At 43.9% G+C, this 14,344-nt stretch overlaps 1 protein-coding gene across 1 annotated transcript in view; it reads right to left on the reverse strand.

The window, feature by feature from the left end:
* CHN2 (chimerin 2) overlaps positions 1-14,344 on the reverse strand; it is a 286,149-nt gene that overhangs the window by 31,592 nt on the left and 240,213 nt on the right. The gene's annotated exons all lie outside the window — the stretch shown is intronic.

Consider the following 14,344-nt stretch of genomic DNA (forward strand, 5'->3'; position numbering starts at 1 on the left):
ATTCACTAAAAGAGAACATTTGGGGGCAGGAATTGTGTGTGTGTGTGGGGGGTGCGGCGGGCAGGTATTCCAATCCATTTTTAAAGACTCCCAGTGCCACAGGGAAGGTTACAAAACCTTGGAAGTGGGTTTTCAGGCTTCTAGACGCCCCCTCCCCGAAAGATTAAACAGCTCAGAGGTCAGTGGCTACTTTCCAAAAAAGGAAACATCTTGCTGTTTTTTCTATTTAGTGCAATCTATAACTCAGCTCCCCAAGCTCAAAACCCCATACAGCGTGGGTTTGCTCTTGAGGGTGACAGTCAACAAGCATTCATTAAGGGTTTACTGGGTGCTAAACTCTGGGAGTACAAAAGGAAGCAAAATCACAGTCCGTGCATAAGGAGCTTTGGTGGGGTTAGAACATGCAAACAATTCTGTACATGCAAGTACAGAGGAGAGGGAAGATATTCTCAGAGGGAAGGCAAATCTAACTCAGTCTCAGGTTTTTTTTTTTTTTACCCCCACTCATAATTTCCGCTGGGAAATCTTAGCTTGTGTATGTATCTCATTTCTCCTCTATGGTAAGGGTCTCAAGTACCACTCTGGGTAATAATGAATATTAGCTGGATGTCCTTTATTTCACACTTTATCTTTCCCCCTCTTCCTTGTTCCCCTCCCCCAAACAAAAGATTCACAGTAATCAATACACAATTCTGTGCAGTGCTCCCTAATCCTGATCCACCCCCTTCCTCTGTCAAGAATGTTTTCAGGTCTTGACTGGATTAGATGGCCTCTGAGGTCCCTCCCAACTCTCAGATGCTCTGGTTCCATTTTCAAGAACCTAAGAATACAGCACCCTCCTTTCTTACCCCCAAACCCCGGTGTCAGAGTCACTTGCATGACCATTAGCTTTCTTTGTTTCCTGACTGGGATTTCCATGCCTTACTATGTTCATCTCCATAACAGCCATAAACGCTTACTTAGGCTGTTGAATTTGAAAGCCCAATGGGGCCAGATGGTCAGTGACTTAGAACAGCCTAAGCAATTTCATCTATTGACTGACTTGGGCAGGGGCTCTGAACCTGCCACTGAAAAAAAGCAATTCCAAATACATCTGCTTTTCTTAGTTGGTGTAATGCTTTATTCCTAATTAACTGCTCAATGGAGAGTGGCTACACTTGGGAGCCCCAAGATCTGGATTCAAATCCAGTCTGTGACACTGGCTAGCTGGGTAACCTGAGGCCAATTGTTTAAGGTCTCTGAGGCTCATTTTTCTCATCAGTAGAATAAGGATGTTTGTAATATCATGAGTTCCTGCCTTACAGGACTTGTTTTGTGAGACTCAGAGGAGATCGGTTGCATGAGCACTTTGCAAGCTTGAACACCATCTAAATGGCAGCTGGTGTTATTCTTGGAGAATGTCATCATTCGGTTCTAGATCAGAAGTCAGGCTTCTTCAACCCATCACTAAGTAAGCAGAGGAAGAAGTCATGTGGCTCTTAGGAACCTGACACCGTCAGTTTCTTCCACTTAGCGTGTGAACTTGGGCAAGTCAATTCTCTGTGGGCTTGTTTCTTCTGTAAAATGAGTGGGTCAGATTACATGATATCTAAGGTCACTCCCAACTCAATGCTATGATCCTACAATATGACCATAGCTGGTTAGTGCTGCAGCCAAGTCAAGTCTCCCCTTTGAGTCTCTTGGCTAGTCTAATGAGTTTGCATTGTGCTGAGAGCATTTTTCCAAATATTTCTAATCTTCTTTTGGATTCACTGCAAAACCACTTTAAAAGACCAAGGTGGGAACAGTTGAAACATTCCTATGTAAATGAAAATACTGCAGGGAGAAATGTAGATGGGACCAAGGGACCAAATAATACAGGCAATGGCTGGAAGATTGTTAGTATGTTCATCTGGCTACAGAATACTCAATGTTACTTCTTTAGTCTTAAGGCAGTTTGGTTGGGCAGTGGCTGAAATACTGCACTTGGAATCAGCAAGAGTGGAGACACTTCTCAGCTGTGTGACCCACCCCTTTTGGACTTACTTTCCTCATCTGTCAAATGAGAATAAAAGTACTTCTCCCCCACAGAGTTGAGAGGATCAAATGACATAAAGGACTTGGGAAACCTACATGTTCTATATAAATGTGAGAGAATATAAACGATATGGAAAACTAAGTTTGTCATCAGACTTTTGAAAAGGGATCATCCTAGCAATGCAGGAGAGAACTAAGTTACAGAGCTCAAATATTAACATTTGAAATCTAAACCTGACCTTATTTATTTGATGTATTAAAAGCATGATTCTGAGAAGTGTCCACAGGACTGCTGTCAAAGGGGTCTAGGACACACAGAAAAGGTTAAGAGCCCTGGTATAGATATGGAAGAGAGATAGGTAGATAGATCTGGCTGGCTGACTGGCTAGACAGATGATAAGTGGATAGATGGATAGATAGACAATAAGTGGATAGATAGATGGATAGCTAGTTGGATATATGGATAGAGGGATGGATGGATAATAGATGGTAACTGGATAGATAATTGGACAAGTAGCAAGATAGATGGATGATAAGTGGATGGATAGTTAGAGGAATAGATGGATAGATGATAGACGAGATCATAGCCCTCCTTTGCTCAAAAGCCTTTGGTAGCTCCCTATTTCCTGCTAAATAAAGTCCAAAATCCTCAGCCTATCAGTCAAGGCTCTTCACAATCTTGTTCCTCTCTAGCTCACACTACTTTCACTCCTATTTCTGACCTTGCTCCGTCTACCCCCAAAATACATCTTAGGCTTTGAGGCCTCTGCACTGTTGGTCTTGGTCTTCTCTATTTCTTGAATTCACTTCCTGATCTCTTTGCCTATTGACAACCTTCCCAACCTTTCCGACCCAGTTCAAACCCAATAGTTCTTCCAAGAAGCCTTCCTAGACTCATAAAGCAGAAGGGACCATTATCACTCACTACCTGTGTGATCTCTGAAAAGTCCCTCAACCTCTCATTTTCCTTCTTTGTAAATGGAAGTACTGGAGGAGATACTTTTTAGTATCATTTCCAGCTTTAAATTTATGACTGTGATCTTCAGAACCACTCCATCTGTGCCACGCTGGGAAAGGCTAAGTGACCACGGCGTCAGTAGAAAATAAAGTCACTCGAAAATAATAGGAACATTTAATGTTTCTATAATAGTTTAAATTTGGCAAAGCATTTCACATATACTATGTTATCTGAACATCACAATAAACCTTTGACACATCTCCTAAAGGCATTTTATAGAGGCAGAGATGGAGGCTCAGAAGAGGTAAAGGGACTTGTCCAGGGTCTCTGGACTAAAAAAGCATCAGAGGCAGTTTGCAAATTCAAGGCTTCTCTCCAAGTCTAACACTATCCACTATTCCATGTTGCCCATTATTAAAATAATTTAATCACCCCACACTTTGGTCAAGATCAGGTCTGTCTCGAATCCCTCTCCCTCCAGTATCCATTAAGGAGTACATTATAGATACTTCCTAAATTTGGGGTGTCTTGTTTTTCCTTTTCTAGGAAGGGGGCTGAAAGCTTAATCTATAACCCTTTTTCCTTACCTCTTTTTTTTTAATAGGGATGGGATTTCCCAGTTCCTAAAATCAAATATCATGAATCCAGACAATGACAAATTTGACAAACACTGAAGGGAGAATTAGAGAACCCTTTCTGCCTAATTTGAGACACTTGGCACCCAGGGAGTCCCCAAAACCAAGAGCACAAAGTCAGTTTGCCAGTCAAGTTCTGGGAATGGCATTTTTAGGTTATCAGCTGTCAGAGAAAAAAATGCAGAGAAATAACAGAGCAGCACAAAGTCCTTAGAGAAAAATGCACATCTGGGCATTTCAAAATGAACTGTTTACAAAATAAACTTTAATTATCAGAGGCTGCAATAATGAGCCCTGATTGACTGGAGTCAGCAGGCTTTTTTCTCCTCCAATGTTAGGGGATGGGCCAGTCAATAAATGGAGAGGTCCGGATGGCCAAGACGAATCAGCCCATCCGGCTGAGCATCAGATGCACAGGCAGCTGGGGGGAGAGGAGGTGAGTGTGAGCAAAGCCCTAGTTTGGGAAACAGACTCATGGCTCTGGGCCTGGGAGGGACCTCAGAGGCCACCTGAGTCAACCCCCTCATTTTATAGATAAGGAAACTGAGGCACAGAGATTCAACAGCTTGTCATGAGTGTCTGTTGAAAGGGGTAAACTTAAGCTCCTCCAGAGTCATAGGACCATAGATGTTGGGCTGGCTGGGGCCTTGGAGACCATGGAGCCCAACCCCCTCAATTTATAGGTGAGGACACTCAGGCCCAGAGAAGTTCAGAGTCACAGAAGAAATAAATAGCAGAACCAGGATTTGAATCCAGGTTTTCAGACTCTTATCCCAATCCTCTTTCCGCTCTATCACTTTAGCAGAAGGGCACACAAGTGATACACCTCAACTGCCAACTCCCATGGCCATCGAAGGACAATGAACCACTGGGACATTTGGGAGACCAATGGTCAGGGGAAAAAGCTGTCTAATCCTGATTCTATTGGATTTCCTCTCACATAAAATATTCTCAGGTTGATGCAGCTCTTTCTCCAAGCTCCCTGGGACCCCTAGTCTGCTTCCGGGCTGATCCAGAGAAGAGAGATCTTTGTCAGAGCTGTCACAGTCCCTCCAGCTTCCTGGAGGATTGTCCTTCCGGGAACAGATGGTCACTCTTAATATAAGGCCCAGGAGAAAAGGGAGCTGGGGGCAGGACCCCATGGTTTCCCCTGGAACTTACTTCACATCCCTCTCCCCCAACCCTATGATACTGGCCACATTCCCATAAGGCAGAGGGTGGGTATGTGAGCTCTATCAAAGTTTCTAGCTGGGGAACAAATGGATTGATGCCACTGAGGATGATTTGTTTAAAAAGCCCAACTGCTGTCACCCTGCTAGAGGCTGCAGCTGTTTCCACTTCAAGGGATGTCACAGATCTTGACCAATTAAAAGGCTTCTGAGAACCCATTTGGATGTAGCTGCTGGCAGGCTGGCCCCATGCCTCACACAAAAGCTGGCCACCAGCTCTCTTGGCTTTTAATGTTTTTTAAAACTTTATTTCATTTCCCCCCAATTGACAAGGATTCATTTCCTCTTCCTCCCACTTCTCCCCAAAGTTGGAAAAAGAAAAAACAAACTCATAACAAATATGCAGTGAAATAAAGCAAGTTCCCACACTGGTCATGCCCCGAAATGTGTGCCCCTCTGGACCTTGAGTGCACCCTCCGCCTGCCAGGAGGAGTCTGGCATCCTGCATCGCCTTGAGCAGATTCTTCTTTGTCCTTACGATGCTTTCATCCCCCTAAGATCATGCTTTTTAAATTTAATTTTAAAGCTGCCACCAACTGTCCTGCCTGGATGCGTTTTTGAGCCCTTTGGTGGCCAGTGACCTCTTCCCCTCCCCTCCCTAAGGACTGTATTTTCTTGTACAATTCCATCTATGCTGCTCTGGGCTCACACAGCTCCCTAAGCCCGGGACTGATTGGCTTTTGCTGCTTAGAGCAGAATCTGACACATGATAGGTACTTCATAAAAGCCTGACGAATTTACACTAGATTATTCAACTGGATTCTATTTTCCATTTGCTGAAGAAACCTATGCAAGCCCTGCTTTGGGAGTTTATAAAATGCTAACGAAGTCCCCCCCCCCGTAGCCCCTCCCCATTTTTGGTAGAGAAGATGATGGGGAAAGGAAAGTGGTGGAGAACAGAGGATAGAAGATTGTCAGAGTGAGAGGCCTCGAGCTCTTTCATTTAATTTCAAGTCTGGCACAGTAGAATGAGCTCTAGGTCTGGGTTCGGAGGGCCTGGGTTCAAATCCTACCCCTGATACATACTGCTTGTATGGCCCTGGGCAAATCTTTCTGGGCCTCAGTTTCCTCCTCTGTAAAATGAAGGAATCGAATGAGAAGATCTCTGAAGTTCTCTGGGGTCTAGATCTAAGGTTCTAGATCATTTAGTTAAGCTATTAAAAGACAAAGTCTGGAGAGGGCTGAACTGTAGGGGAAAGGCAGACAGAGTGTTAGTCCTCGCTGTTCCTTTCCTGGCTTTCACTTTTTTTTCTCTTTCTCTTTTTCCTGTCTTCTCAATGTCTTTTGCTCTCACATTTTCATTTCTCTCTCTGGTCCACATTTTCTTTACTGGCACATAATCAAAGGCAAATAATGTGGATGGGTCTTCAAGGTTTCAGCTGTATAAAGCTAAGGACCAAGGCCTCCCACTCCTGGAGTTCAGGTTGATGGGGCAGCCAAAGCCCCTCCTTCCTCTCACTAATACAGATCTCCGGTGGCATTCAAAAATGGACAGAATCCAGAGCTGGGGAGGTGACTGTCCTGCTGCCCGCCACACGGAGAGAATCATTCTGGGCACCCACCCCCAGTCCTGGGTGCCACACCTCCATTTTGGGCACCATCAATGTCCAGTTTATGATGGACATTGGTAAGTTCAAGAGCATTGTGAAGAAGGTGAGCAGGAAAAACCTCAAATTTATGCCATGTGAGGATCTGCCGAAGGGCCTGGGAATGTTCAACCTTGAGTTGGGAAGAAGAGGACTTCATCTTTTTTAAACTTTTGGAGGCCTGGCAATAAGTCAAGTTAACAAACATTTATTAAGCATCTACTGTGTGCCAGGCTCATTGACATACAAAGAAAGGCAAAAACCAATCCCTACTTTCAAAGAGTTTACAAACTATTGTTGATTGGGGGAGATAATATACAAAACACCTATGTATAAATAAGCTACATACAGAATAAATTGAAAATAATCTGCACAGTGGGGTGTCAGGAAAGTCTTCTTCTAGAAAGTGATATTTTAACTGGGACTTGAAAGAAGCCCAAATCAATCAATCAATGAACCAACAAATACTTCTTTTTTTTTTTATGCAATCGGGGTTAAATAACTTTCTCAAGGTTACATGGCCAGTTATTTTTATGTAGGTGCCGAGTATCTGAGGCCGGAACCGATCCCAGGTCCCCCGACACCAGGGCCGATGTTCTTACTCACTACGCCACCTGGCTGCCCCTACCAACAAATACTTCTTAAGTGCCTATCATGTGCGGGGCATTAAGCCAAGCCAGAAGATGGAGATAAGGAGGAAGAACAGAATTCCAGGCATAGGCACTGGCCATTGAAAATACTGGAGATAAAGTAAAATGAGGTTGGACTTCTGTTGCTCAGTCGTTTTTAGTTCTGTCCAACTTTCTCTGATCCCATTTGGGGTTTACTTGGCAAAGATACTAGAGTGGTTAGCTATTTCCTTTTCCAGTTCATTCGACAGATGAGGAAACTGAGGCAAAAAGGGTTAAGTGACTTTCCCAGGGTCACAATCTAGTAAGTGTCTGAGTCTGGATTTGAACTCAGGAAGAGGAATCTTCTGGTTCCAAGCCTGCACTCTATGGCACCACCTACCTGCCCGAGGTTGGCCTCGATGACCTCTAAAGTTGCTTCTCTGTGTAAATTTCATGATTTGCATTTTCTTTGTATTTTTATCAACTGATGTCATCTTAGCATCACTGGGAGACCAACTATATTTGCTGCTCAGCAATGACCTCAGTCCACAGCATCCTTCGAGTTCAAGAAGCATCCATGGGAGATGGACAGTGTGAAAGAAAGCCGAGTCTCACGGCCACCTCTGTTTTCCCCATTCGTTACTGGAGCTAGAACAGGAGGCATGTCTACCCGAAAGTCAGAATAAATTGTCTTCTGCTGATTTAATTGGATTCAAACTGCCCTGAATTTGTAAACCTTGGGGATACTGTCGCTAGTTGCTGTTGTCTTAATTTGCATTTACAATATTCCTCAAATCTTCTTCTGTGCTTTGAGGACAAGGACACCTCCCAACAAGACCATCTTCCATCCGGCTCCCAACTGCACTTTGCTGAGGCTGCCCAATATAGTCCCTCAGAATATTTTTAAACCCAATGGCACTGAAATCTGGAAGCTTCCACATTCCTAAAAGGGGATCTTGCCTGAGTGCTGGCACTACAATTAGACAGCCACTTTTTTGGACTTCCTCGAATGTTGTATATGGGGTGCCTTTCCCTGGTGGGATGTTAGGCAGTCTCAACCATGAGTGACATTGCTAGCTCTTGTCTACACAACAGACAAGCTATAATTCTGATACACACACATGAAGAGTTCAGAATTCCAGTCCCAAATGGATGAGGTAACTGCCCCCTCCATCGCATGGGGTATAGAATAGTCTTGGGGTGTGGGCACACCTCCACCCACAGGGAGGAATTCCTCTGAGCTACATAACATTCTCCAAGTTTCCAGACACTCCTCCTTGCCCACCAAGAAATGCATACAAATAAAAGGCACGTGAAATAAAGATTAAAAAAAAAGCTTCCCAGAAGAGCCAACACTTTGGTCTTAGATGAATCACAGACATCATTTTGTTTTCTTCTTTCTGTATGAGGACTTCAATACTGAATAGCATATTTTTGTTTTGACTGATCTAGTAACAATGGGGACCTCAATGATCTGAGTCTCCTCTGGTCTCTGCAGGACAGACCTCCCTGGCTGAGAATGTCTACCAAACCTCTCAGCTGTTCAGGAATAAGAACTCAGCGATTTGTGGGGAAAGGGCCCTGTCTGAATATAGATGGTGTTAATAAGGCATGGACTTAATAATGTGCATTTTGAAACCTCTGTGGAGAGGAGCTAAGCCTCTTCAAGGGACCCCAAAGTAACAACTGCATTTTAAAATAGCAGTTATGATGGTAAATGCTTGAATAGATTTCCTCCCTAAGTTAAGAGAAATGAAAATGCTAAAGTGAAAATGCTTTTTTGGGGGGCAATATAATAATAAATAATTATGATAATTGCTGAATTTATATAAAGCTTTGAGATTTGTAAAATGCTTTACTTCTAAAGGGAGATAGAGGTTTCATGCTGGCCAGCATTCAGGACAAGAGCCAGGGCTTTGTTTTATTGTTGTTGACAAACAGACATAATTAAGGCAGGAGGGACCAGGTGGACCCAGAGGATGGCAGGCCCTAACCTTGTCTGAAGCACTTAAATTTAGCTTAATTTCATTTGCATGTCAATAAGGGAAGACTCTTGGGATCAAGGTGGGCTTCAAAGCCCTAGCATGTGCATTGCTTCTATGTCACTCCCCCTTCCTCCCCACCCCCACTGGAAGTGGGTAGGATCTCCAAAGTGGAGGCATACATTAAAGGGTTAAACAGCAGCTGAAATTTTCTAATTCTGAGTCAAATAGTTGTCTGGGCTCATGGCCTTTGAATCAATGCCAGACAAAGGCAATTAGAAGCACAATAATCTGAGTTTGGAAGTATGCTGCCTGGTTTCTGTTAGCTGCCCTTAGCCACAGATGAAAGGAATTGCCTGTCTGTCCTTGTCAAGGAGAGTCTTTTAGAGTCATTGGAACTTGGCATATGAGAGAGAGAGAGCCAAGAAGCCAGTACATATCCTTGATGAGCTGAAGAAAAGCAGAAGGAAGCGTCTTGTTGTCAGTTGTTGTCAGTCGCGTCTGACTCTCTGTGACCCCATTTGGGATTTTCTTGGCAAATGTGCTGGAGTCGTTTGCCACTTCCTTTTCCAGCTTGTTTTACACATAAGGAAACTGAGGCAAACAGGGTTGTCATAGTTCAAAGGACCACTCATTTATATTGAAGGAAACTTAGAGGTCATTTAGTCCAATATTCTCATTTTACAGATGAGAAAACTGAGGCTCAGAGAGGTTAATTACCTTGACTAAGGTCACCCCAAAATTTAAACTGAGGTCCTCTGATGGTAAATCCTGTGTTCTTTCCACAATGCCACAGTGGTCCCCATCCCTTCCACCCCTCCTCCACTGTCTATAGCTCCTTGGCATCCCTAAAGGGCTTTACAGAAGACAAGTTAAAACAGTATAGACCTGGTATGTCCAGAGAAAAAAAATACATCCAGCAGAGAGAAGATGCCCAGCCAACAGCTGCAGAGGTGTGGAATGCTGGCATCAGGAATGAACACCGGCAGCGGTGGGGGTTGGGGGGCGGGGTTCACATTGCTGGGGTCCAGCATGCACTCTGGACACAAGGACTGCCTAGATGTGTGCTTCACCTATGTCCCTGGGCATGTGTGCCCCAGTCCAATGGTAGTGTGGCTCCTGTCTTTCTTTAATGTGGTATTTCAGGAGGAGAACCATTTAATTCAAGTATTAATGTTCTCTCCTTGAGCTGTCATGGTTTTAATTTCAATTTGCACAACAAATTTTTGTCTTTTTTAATGCCATTATCATGGTACACTATGGTCTACCCAGAATTAAAAATGAGGATTCCCCCAGAGGACGGTGGAAGGGCACCTGGTGGGTATAAGCAGGCCATGGCACTTTACAAACAAGGAATCACAAAGGAGATGTTGGATAAAGGAGACCATTGATGACAAGACAGCCTAGTCACATGGCTGAGGATAAAGGATAGCTGACGGACAGCTCCCTTGGCATCCTTGGGCTATTAAAAGACAGCAATTGTGCTGGTGGATGCCCTATGCAGAACGTATGAGTAGATATGGACAACAGCTGAACGGGATGGGCAGGTATGGAGAGGCTGCAATCTGTGCGGTTGGAAGGAGTCCCAACACTGGCAAGATGATAGACTTACCAGAATATTTAGCTAATATAGGCACCAGAGGGAAACAGACAGAATTGGAAGTTTTACTGACAACGGTTAAGAAAGGTCACCTGAAGCCTCTAACTGCTTCACTCTAAGGGACATCACTAGAACCCTTCCTCCCCAATTCAGATCACAACCTCCTCCATCTTACTGAATGATTTCAGGGAGGTGCTAGGTCCAGAAGAGTTCTTCCCCCAGCACCCAGGGTTCTAAGTGAGGAGACTCTTTGCTTAGCCAGGCTAGGCCTTGAAGGACAGACCACAGACCAGGGTGGTGTCAGTACACCTGGGGAATAATGGGGGAAAAATTCATTTTTACCCTGAGATTATATAATGTAGCATTTCCTTCACTCTGATGCATCATCACAGTGCAAACAACCTGGGTTCAACTCCAAGGCTTAGCCAGTGGTATTCGATGTCCAGTAGACCCTCCACAGTGGTACAGACTTCAAGGACAGGTCTACAGTGGATAGCACTTCTCTCCTCCAGCCCAGCTGGGCTATATCCATCCAGCTTTAGAATTCCCCTGGTCCAAAATCTCCAGCAGTTCCTTTATTGTTTCCAAGATTAAACTCAGGCCCCTCAGTCTGACATGGAAAGCCCTTCACAGTCTGGCTCCAACATCCATTTCTAGAATTATTTCATCTTCTTCCTCTTAACACACTTCACATTCCAGCCAAATTGGCTTCCCTTGCTGTTCCTCGAGCTGTGCCTTTGTAAGATCACAAAACGTGAGGGCTGGAAAGGCCCTCGGAGGCTACCTCATCCAACCCTTTAGAAAGGAGGAAAATGAGACTCGGAGAGCTTAGCTGATCTAGCCAAGGTCACACAGCTGGTGTCATGGGTGGGCTTAGCATTGAAAGCCCTTTGGCTCCAGAAAGCAGGCCTCCTACACCAAATGCCTGGCATGGACTTCATCTTCATTTCTGTCTCTAAGAATCCCAACTTTCCTTCCAGGTTGGCTCAGCTCAGCTCCTTCCTTTGCAAAGCCTTCTCTGATCCATCCCTTCCCCTAGCCTCTCCCGCCCAGCTGTGACTCTTTCTTTTCAAATGACCATTTATTTACTAACTTGTGTACACAAGTTAAATCCCACTCCACAGGCAGAGGAGGTTTTACTTTTATATTTGTGTCCCTAGCATGGCACATAGTGTGCACACAGCACATAGTAGGAAGCTTAATAAATGCTTCTAGAGTTGAGTTTGTGAGGTTCTAAATTTGGGGGCCACAGAAATTACCGTACATGGACATGTGACATATTCCTGATAAGAATGTAAGCGACTTAAGAGTAGGTGTGGTTTCATTTTTTCTATTACTATCCTTAGTGCTTGGCACATAGTAGTTTCTTAAATGCCTATTGAGATGAATTACATAATTGCAGGTGTATAACCTATATCAGATTGCTTACCATCTCAGGGAGGGGAGAAGGGGAAGGGGAGGGAGGGAGAGAATTTGGAACTCAAAACTTCTGAAAAATGTTTAAAAATTGTTTTAACATGTAATTGGGAAAAATAAAATTTTATATATATATATATAGAGAGAGAGAGAGAGAGAGAGAGAGAGAGTCAGTCATCCTGAAATACTACAGTAAAATTTCAAGCTAAAATACTAACCAAACTCCATCCATTCACAGCACATTCAAGGACTTGGGTGATGCACACCCATTACTTATACCTATTTTTAAAAATGCTACATGATATAGAGGGAATTGTGCTGGATTTGGGTTCAGATCCTTCTATGCTACTCTTTGCTTTCTTGTGTGCCTAAATTTTATTTTTTTTTAGTTTTTAAAAAAATTGGGGCAGCTAGGTGTCACAGTGAGTAGAGTGCCAGTCCCAGAGTCAGGAGGACCTGAGTTCAGATCTGGCATCAGACACTTAACACACACACACACACACACACACACACACACAACCTAGCCATGTGACCTCGGGCAAGTTACTTAACCCCAATTGCCCTCCAAAAAGCAAAAAAGAAAAAAATTTATTTTTCGAGAGGGAGGGCAAGGCAATTGGGGTTAAGTGACTTGCCCAAGGTCACACGGCTAGTAAGTATTAAGTGTCTGAGGCTGGATTTGAACTCAACTCCTCCTGACTCCATGGCTGGTGCTTTATTCACTGTGCCACTGAGCTGCCCCCTAGATTTTAAGCATGCCATCCCAGATTCTCCACTATCCTATCAGCACGCTGTCCTCTGGTTTTATTAGGAGGTCCTCAACTGAAAATCCAATTTAAGCTCATATTTTGGTATCCTGAATCCTACCACAAGTTATATAATCTTTCCAAGTGTCAGTGTCCTCACCTGAAAGATGCAGGATAATATTTCCTGTAATGAGTCCCTCACAGGGAGGTTTGTGAAGCCCAGATGAACTGTTATGTATAAAAACACCTCAGCAGCCCTAAAACCCTATGGAAAGATCAGCTTTTATTATTATAATTAGGCATGTGAATGTTTAAAAAAGCATCTAGTCTTATGGAAAAAATGTTGACATTTGAGCTCTGTAAAATGACTGGCTAAATTTACTAATGTTGAAAAAAAGATGAACTTTTCTGACCCACCAGAACTTAAAATAGACCCAGCCATTTGCTTAGCACCATCAGGTTAAGAAAATCCTGGAAACTCTTTAGCCGCACAGGGCATGTGGCAGAGCAGGGCTGTGGGATCATTCCAGAAACACGAGCTTGGCCTAGTTGCTTTTTTTGTCCTGAAAGAGCCTGCTACCTGTGTGTCCTGGGCCTCTGAATGCTCATTTCCTTCTGGGAACCTTCATTTTAAGCCAAGGCTGGCCATTCCTCTTTGGGATCCCTTCTACACTTTCTGGGCTTCTCTCCCCACAGTAGCCCGGCTCTCTCCCCTTTTCTACTTCCTTTTGTGTGCTGTCTTCTCTCATTAGAAGGTAAACTCCAAGGGGCGGCCAGGTGGCTCAGCGAGTAAGAGCACCGGCTCCAGTGTCGGGATGACCTGGATCAAATCCGGGTTCAGATACTCAGCACCACACCCAGAAATAAGTGGCCGTGTAACCTTGAGTAAGTTACTTAACCCCGATTGCTTTAAAAAAAAAAAGAAGAAGAAGGTAAACTTCATGAGGGCAAGGATCGTCATTCTTTTTGCTTGCATTTATATCCTCAGCTTTTAACACAGTGCCTGGCCAATAGTAAGCACTTAATAAATGCTTGTTGCCTTGACTTGACAGAGGACACCCTGGTAAATTGGAGCAAAATTATACTGCAGAAATCATGGTCAATATTTCATAACTCTAGGACTGGAAGAGACTTCAAGGTTGTTTAGTATAGCCCTCTCATTTTACAGATGAGGCAGCAGAGGGTAACTGAGGCCAGGGGAATCATCCTCCCTTCAATCATTCTACTCTGCAAAAATAATTATGACATGGTCCCTGCCTGATTATGATCTAGCTGTGGATGTAGCATATGGATATGCAATAATAAGCCACAAGTCCTCGGGAACTATAGTGTAGGACAGAACAAGGTAAGAGTGTACTGAAGGCATAAAGTGTTAGGTGGAAGGAGAGGAGGGAAAGGTATTCATTTATTTTGCAATCGAGTATCAGAGGAGACCTGATGAGAGTCCAGTTCAGATCCTGCTTCAGACACTTTCTAGCTGTCTGCCTCAGTTTCATCAGTCAAATGGAGATAAGGATAACTGTGAGGGTTGTTGTGAGGACTAAGTGAAATAATGTACGCTAAGG

Source organism: Petaurus breviceps, unplaced genomic scaffold, assembly GCF_028583685.1.
Source record: "Petaurus breviceps papuanus isolate PSGF00001 unplaced genomic scaffold, PetGlider_PUasm1.0 185, whole genome shotgun sequence".
NCBI lineage: Eukaryota > Metazoa > Chordata > Mammalia > Diprotodontia > Petauridae > Petaurus > Petaurus breviceps.